Raw genomic sequence first — 6,513 nt, 5'->3', positions numbered from 1 at the left:
TTTTGCTTGCTTAAAACACATGTGCTACTAACATTTCATTGTGTAAGACATTCATGATCCATCTTAGCCCCATAGCCATTGTCCTAATTGTTGCTTGAGGATGAGCAAGCACTCTAAGTTTGGCAAGGGAAAGGGAAGAATTGGAGGAAAATGACAACAATAGAGAAGATGGACTACAAGGTTGTAAAGTTCCTTTTCCCCTCATTTATTTCCAGCACTTTAAATTGTATGATTGTCTTTATATTTTCTGTATACATGTGTGGTATGACTAAGCATAGCTTGAATTTGATTTGAAATATGTTGTTGTGACATTATGACTACCAACTTGAGTTTTGTGAATTCAAAAGTTTATAACTACCAACTTGGGCTTTGTGAATTCAAAAGCAATAAAGTATCATGATCATAAACAAACAAGGCATTAAAGAAGAATTTAGCATGTGCATACAAGTATTGGAAAGCTAGTATGATTGATTGTTGCTCAATTGCATTAGATTTTATTTAACTGAAGTTTTTATCTAGGACATTTTGTGAAATCTTTTGAAATCATGAAAACCTTGAAGAAGCAAATACAATTAAAGCAAGAAAAGAAAAAGGGAAAGAATGAGAAAGCTGAAGGGTCTGAGTACCAATGGCAAGTTATTTGCTAAGTGCTTGTGGTGTTTATGTATCAAGCCAAATGCTTGAAAACAAAATACTTAGAAGTCAAGGCTAGGCTCAAGTGCAAAAGCACTCCCTCAAAGCTCAAGGCTCTGAGCATCAATGATTAGAGAGTTAAGAAAAGAAACAAATGAGCTTAATGAAGTCCTCTAATTAAATGCTTGTGGTGCTTATGTATCAAGTGGTAATACCTGAAAACAAAGCATTTAGAAGTTGTAGCTTTGTTATCAACTCATGGGGCAAAGCACCCAAAAGAAGAAGCTAAAAAAAGAAAAAAAAATCAAATGCTTGTTTCAAGGAAAAATTATAAGGAAAAGATTTCATAAATTGAGCTAGATAGAAGCATCAATCATTTACATTTCTTTTGTGATTGTAGCATGCTTAGAAAACTAGCTTACCATGAACATTGAGTTGCTATTCTTCTTACCTTGGATTGTCAATCTTTATTGCAAGATTCTTTTCTTGCTTGGGGACAAGCAAGGTTTATGTTTGGTGTTGTGATGACATGTCATCATATACCTATTTTTCTATGCTTTTTCATACAAGAAATTGATGATTTGTGCTTAAATATTGAATGCTTTTATACTTAATTGGTATGTTTCCTTGATCTTTTAATTTTATAAATCTTGTAGGAAATAAGAAGAAAAAGAAGCAAAGAAGCACAAAAAAAGGAGAAAAAAAGAGCTTTGAGACACACTTTGAAGTTGGAGCACACTTTGGAGACTTAGGCCACGCTTTTAAAAACGTAGCCCATGACCAAATCAAAGGAGAAAGCAACCAGCACGCACACTGCCCTGCCCTTGCCAAGGGCAGGGCAGAATCGTGATGCAAAGTGAGGTTGGAAGCAAGAATTTTCGCTAAGGTAAAATCTGGGCGCTCACAGCACGACCATGCCTCCTTCAAAGGGCTATAACTTGAGCTACACACGTCCAATTGATGTGCTTCTAGTTGCATTGGAAAGCTGACATTCAGAGCTTTCTAACGATATATAGAAATTCATATTTAGCGTACAATTGAGGCAGGAACAAAAGGCATCTTTAAGGGCAAAAAATAAGCAAAAATAAACCAAAGTGCTTCCACCAAGGCTCGAAGCTGGAGCCTCACTCCAAAACAAAGTAGCGCTCAATTTTCTGCCCTGCCCTCTTGGAGAGCAGGGTAATGTCGTGCTCTCTTCATGCAAAATCAAGGAAAAATTGCTCCTCAAGTGCTTTCACCAAGGTTCGAACACAAGCACCTAAGGGGAAGTGGGGAGCGCTACACACAAGGGAGCTTGCGCGCATCACTTTGACACGGCCCAGGGAAGCATGGCACGCACCATGCCACCACTGCCCTGCTCTCCCCAAGGGCAGGGCAGCATCCTGACGCACCAAGCACGCACGCAACGAGGGCCGCACGCACCATTTCCTGCTCTGCCCTCCACAAGGGCAGGGCAGCCTCCTGGGAGCAAACACTCATGGGCCAAAATTCAACCAAAATTCCATTTAAATTCAATTCCCCTCCAAATTGACTCAAGGCCAACCAAACCCATTTCTCCTCAAAACTAAAGCAAGCAAAGCCCACATCATCACTCAAAGGCACATGGATCAATTAAATTAGGATTTTCATTTTTGTAATTTGTTTTAATTTCATTTTCATTTTTTCATTTTGTAAAGCCTATATAAAGGCATCAAGAAGCTAAATCAAGAAGGCTGGCTCCATTAGGGAGTAGTAGTAGTAGATAGCTCTCTATTTGAGTTTTCATTTCTGTTTTGCATCTGGGGTGGAGATTGGAAGGAACTCTGTTTTCATTCTCTGCAACATCTCTGCTTTGTTCTTTTGCATAATTGAGAATTGGATTTACATTTCACTTGCTGCTTGATTTACTTCTCTTCTGCTGATTATTTTCTACTTTGATCAAGGAAGGAATTGAGATCTAGACTTGTTTTCTAGTCTCTTTGATTTCCTGAGATCTTCATTTTGATTTTCCAATTGAGTTGAATTTAATTTCTGTTTGCTTCTTCAAGTAATTCTGCTTTCTGTTTGAGATCGGTTGCAAGTTACTGCATATTTTACTTCTCTGTTTGATTGCCATTTACAATTTCTTGTTTGATTTCTTGACTCCCAACTCCCAAAATCCTTTTATTCTTCCTGCAATTTAAATTTTCAGTTGCTTAATCTATTGCTTCCTTTAATTTCCAGCACCCACTCCCCTTTACATTTAATGCAATTTACATTTCTTGTCATTTAAGATTCTTGCAATTTACATTTCTTGCTCTTTAAGTTACTTGCCAATTTACTTTCTGCATCTTTAAGATTTCTGCCATTTACTTTCTGTTGGCTAAACTTCACACAATTCACTCAATGTTAGCTTGACTAAACTAATCACCCACTAAAGTTGCTTGATCCATCAATCCCTGTGGGATCGACCACACTCTTGTGAGTTATTACTACTTGGTGCGACCCGGTATACTTGCCGGTTGGATTTGTGTGTTGGAAATTTATTTTTCCACAAAAACACCATCAGAGAGAGCAAGTTTAGAGGCCACAGAATTTTAATAATCATCCTTAGGACGGCTTTCAATAGAATAATTTTAATAACCGCCAGTTTCAGTCATCACAACAACAACCACCTCAGTAAGCAACTTCTCAACCACAGAAGAACATTGATCTGGAATTACTACTGGCAAGTTTTATGCAGAAGACTAGAGCTTCACTCAGAAACTTGGAAGTGCAAGTAGGCCAGTTGAGCAAGTAAGTACCTGAGAGGCATCCTAATATCCTTCCTAGTGATACAGTGGTAAATCCAAAAGAAGACTGCAAGGCTATTTAATTGATAAGTGGTAAAGTAGATGGTTTTGAGACTAAGGTCAATGAGGAGCTAGTTGAAAAAGAAGCTCAAGAGGAGAAGACATAAGAGGTAGAACATGCCCCTCCTAGGCATGCAGACAACCCTTTTTCAGTCTCTCTTGACACTCATCCTACATTACCTAAGGCTCTTGAGTACAATTTTCCATGTTTTTAGAAGTCTTCAAGAAGCTTCAAATCAATATTCCTTTTGCTGAGGCTCTTGAGCAAATGCCTCTCTATGCTAAGTTCATTAAAGAACCATTGACTAATAAGAGGAATTGGAAGAAAAGTAAGATAATGGTGTTGATAAAGGAATGCAGTGCCATCATTCAACATAACCTTCCTGAAAAGGTACAGGACCCAGGGAGCATTGTAATTCCTTGCACCATTGGAGATGATACTATTCAGAGAGCTTTGTGTGATCTTGGAGCTAGCATCAACCTCATGCCACTTTCAGTGATGAAAAATCTCCAAATTGATGAGGTAAAACCCACTTATATTTCTCTTCAACTTGCTGATCTTTCTATTAAAATTCCTGTGGGGGTTGTTAAGGATTTACTTGTGAAATTGGTCCATTTATTTTTCTTGCTAATTTTGTCATATTGGATATAGAAGAGGATAAAAAGTCCTCTATTATTCTTAGAAGACCCTTTTGAGCTACAGGTATAGCTCTGATTGATGTGAAAAAGGGTGAATTAACCCTGAGCGTAAATAAAGAACAGGTGGTCCTTAATGTGTTTGAAGCTATTAAACACCCTAATTACTCTGAGGGGTGTATGAGGGTAGATATTGTTGAACCACTTGTTCAAGAGGTACTAGAAGCTGAGGCAATTCATGATGTTCTGGATCCTCTCTTTGAAGATAATTTGCTTGAGATTGATGATTCACCATCTCAAAAGGATATGACATGCACGCCTAAAACAGAGGGAGAAGTCCCTAAGCTTGAGCTAAAGCCCTTGCCTCCTTCTTTGAAATATGTGTTTCTAGGTGTGAATGATTCATATCCAGTGATTATTAGCTCTTTCTTGAAGCCTGAGGAGGAAGAAGGCGCGGATTATAGTGCTCAAGAGTCACAAAACGGCTCTTGGGTGGACTGATGACTTGTAACATCTACCTCTTTCTCTCATCAAAAAGGGCCATAGAAGTGATTAATTCTCATTCATTTGATGCATGTATAAGAGTTATATGATAGGTTTATAAGAATATGCTTTGAAATGAGTTCTTGCTTGGATTTCAGGTGAAAAGAGCAACAAATGAGGAAGAAAGCAAGCAAGGATGCTGGGCGTGTGTGTGGGGCGTGCCACTTTATGCAAACACCAAGATCTTTGACTGGGCGTGGCACGCCAGCTATAATCCCCAGAGGAGGCTTCTCAAGCTCCACAAGGTGCGTGGCACGCCACTGTTGGGCTTGGCATGCCAGTTATGATATCCAGAAAGAAAATTTGAAGAACTACTATGGGCCTGGCACGCCAATGCTGGGTGTGGCACACCAATTGTACTTCCCAGAAAGGAGTCATGGAGCTTTACTATGCGCGTGGCACACCATTGCTGGGCGTGGCATGTCAATTATCTATCCCAAAGAAGAATCTTTGGAGCCCTACAAAGGGCGTGGCACAGTAATGCTGGGCATGGCACGCTAGTTATGTTCTCCAAAAGAAGATCCCTAAGCCTCACAATGGGCGTGGCACGCCACTGTAGGGTGTGACACGCCAACTATCTTTTCTAGAAGAGGGTTCTTAGAGCTTCATTATGGGCATGGCATGCCACTGCTTGGCGTGGCACGCCAAGCATTCTAACAAAAGGGAAGTTTGAAGAATTATAATGGGCGTGGCACACCAAGGCCAAGCGTGGCACTCCAGTCATCTTGTTCAAAAAAAGGATATCCAAAGTTCATCAAGGGCATGGCACGCCAGGCCTATCCAACAAGCTGGGCGTGGCACGCCAGTAAAACTGTCTAGAAGAGAAAAGAAGGAGCAACATCAATGGGAATGCCACTTGGTACTATGGGCATGGAACGCCAAGCTTGTGAGCCCAAACCATCATTATGGGCGTGCCACTTGGTATTTTGGGCGTGGCATGCCAACCTTGCTCACACCATGAGCATGGCACACCAGTCCTAGGCATGGCATGCCAGCTCAATAGACCAGAATGTAACATATGTGCACCAACAAGGGCGTGGCATGCCAGGCCAACCTTCCAGAGAAGAATAATGAAGATTTTTGCTGAGGGCGTGGTACGCCAGGTCTGGGCCTGGCACGCTAGTTCAAAATGCCAGAGGAGAAGATGGAAGACTGCTCGATGGGGCATGCCATTTGAGTTTTGGACGTGGCACGCCAGGCCAATCAACATCATGGGCGTGCCACTTGAGAGTTGGGCGCGGCACACCAAGCCAGCTTCACCTTTTGGGCGTGGCACGCCACTCACACGCCAATCACATGCCTCTAATGAATGGTTATTCCCTTTAGTTTTCAATTATAATTGTCTTTTCTTTTTGTAATTTTTCATTTCTAGTAATAGGAGTAGTATAAATATCCCTTGAAGAGTACTGAAAAGGTGCTGGAAATTTTTACTTCACTTTACTTTACTTTCATCTTCTTCCATCTCTCGTACTCTCTAAGCTATGAGTAGCTAAACTCCCTCTCATTGGGGGAGGGAGTTCTATTGTACTTGATGGATTAATGCCAATGAATTTCTTCTTCTCTTCATCTCTCTTTGATTTGCTAGAAGGAATTTCGTTCTTCATGCTTAGCGTTCATATATCTTGGAAAAGAGATTGAATGTAATTTGGGTTTCATGGGAACCTTGGAAGAGGAAATATGAAATCATGCTTGAAATCCCTTCTCACATTGAGTAGATATGGGTTTTGGTATTGGATATGGTGACATTAAATCTACCCAAATACTTGGATCTATGAGGATGTATGATCAAATTAGGGACCAAGCTCATCTCTCTTCATGAGCAATTCGACCAAGGAATTGGCTGATTATCCCGATTTGAGAGATTGAATTACCAAGGAATAGGGATTCAATC

Source organism: Arachis duranensis, chromosome 4, assembly GCF_000817695.3.
Source record: "Arachis duranensis cultivar V14167 chromosome 4, aradu.V14167.gnm2.J7QH, whole genome shotgun sequence".
NCBI classification, from domain to species: domain Eukaryota; kingdom Viridiplantae; phylum Streptophyta; class Magnoliopsida; order Fabales; family Fabaceae; genus Arachis; species Arachis duranensis.
This window is presented reverse-complemented; position numbering follows the sequence as displayed.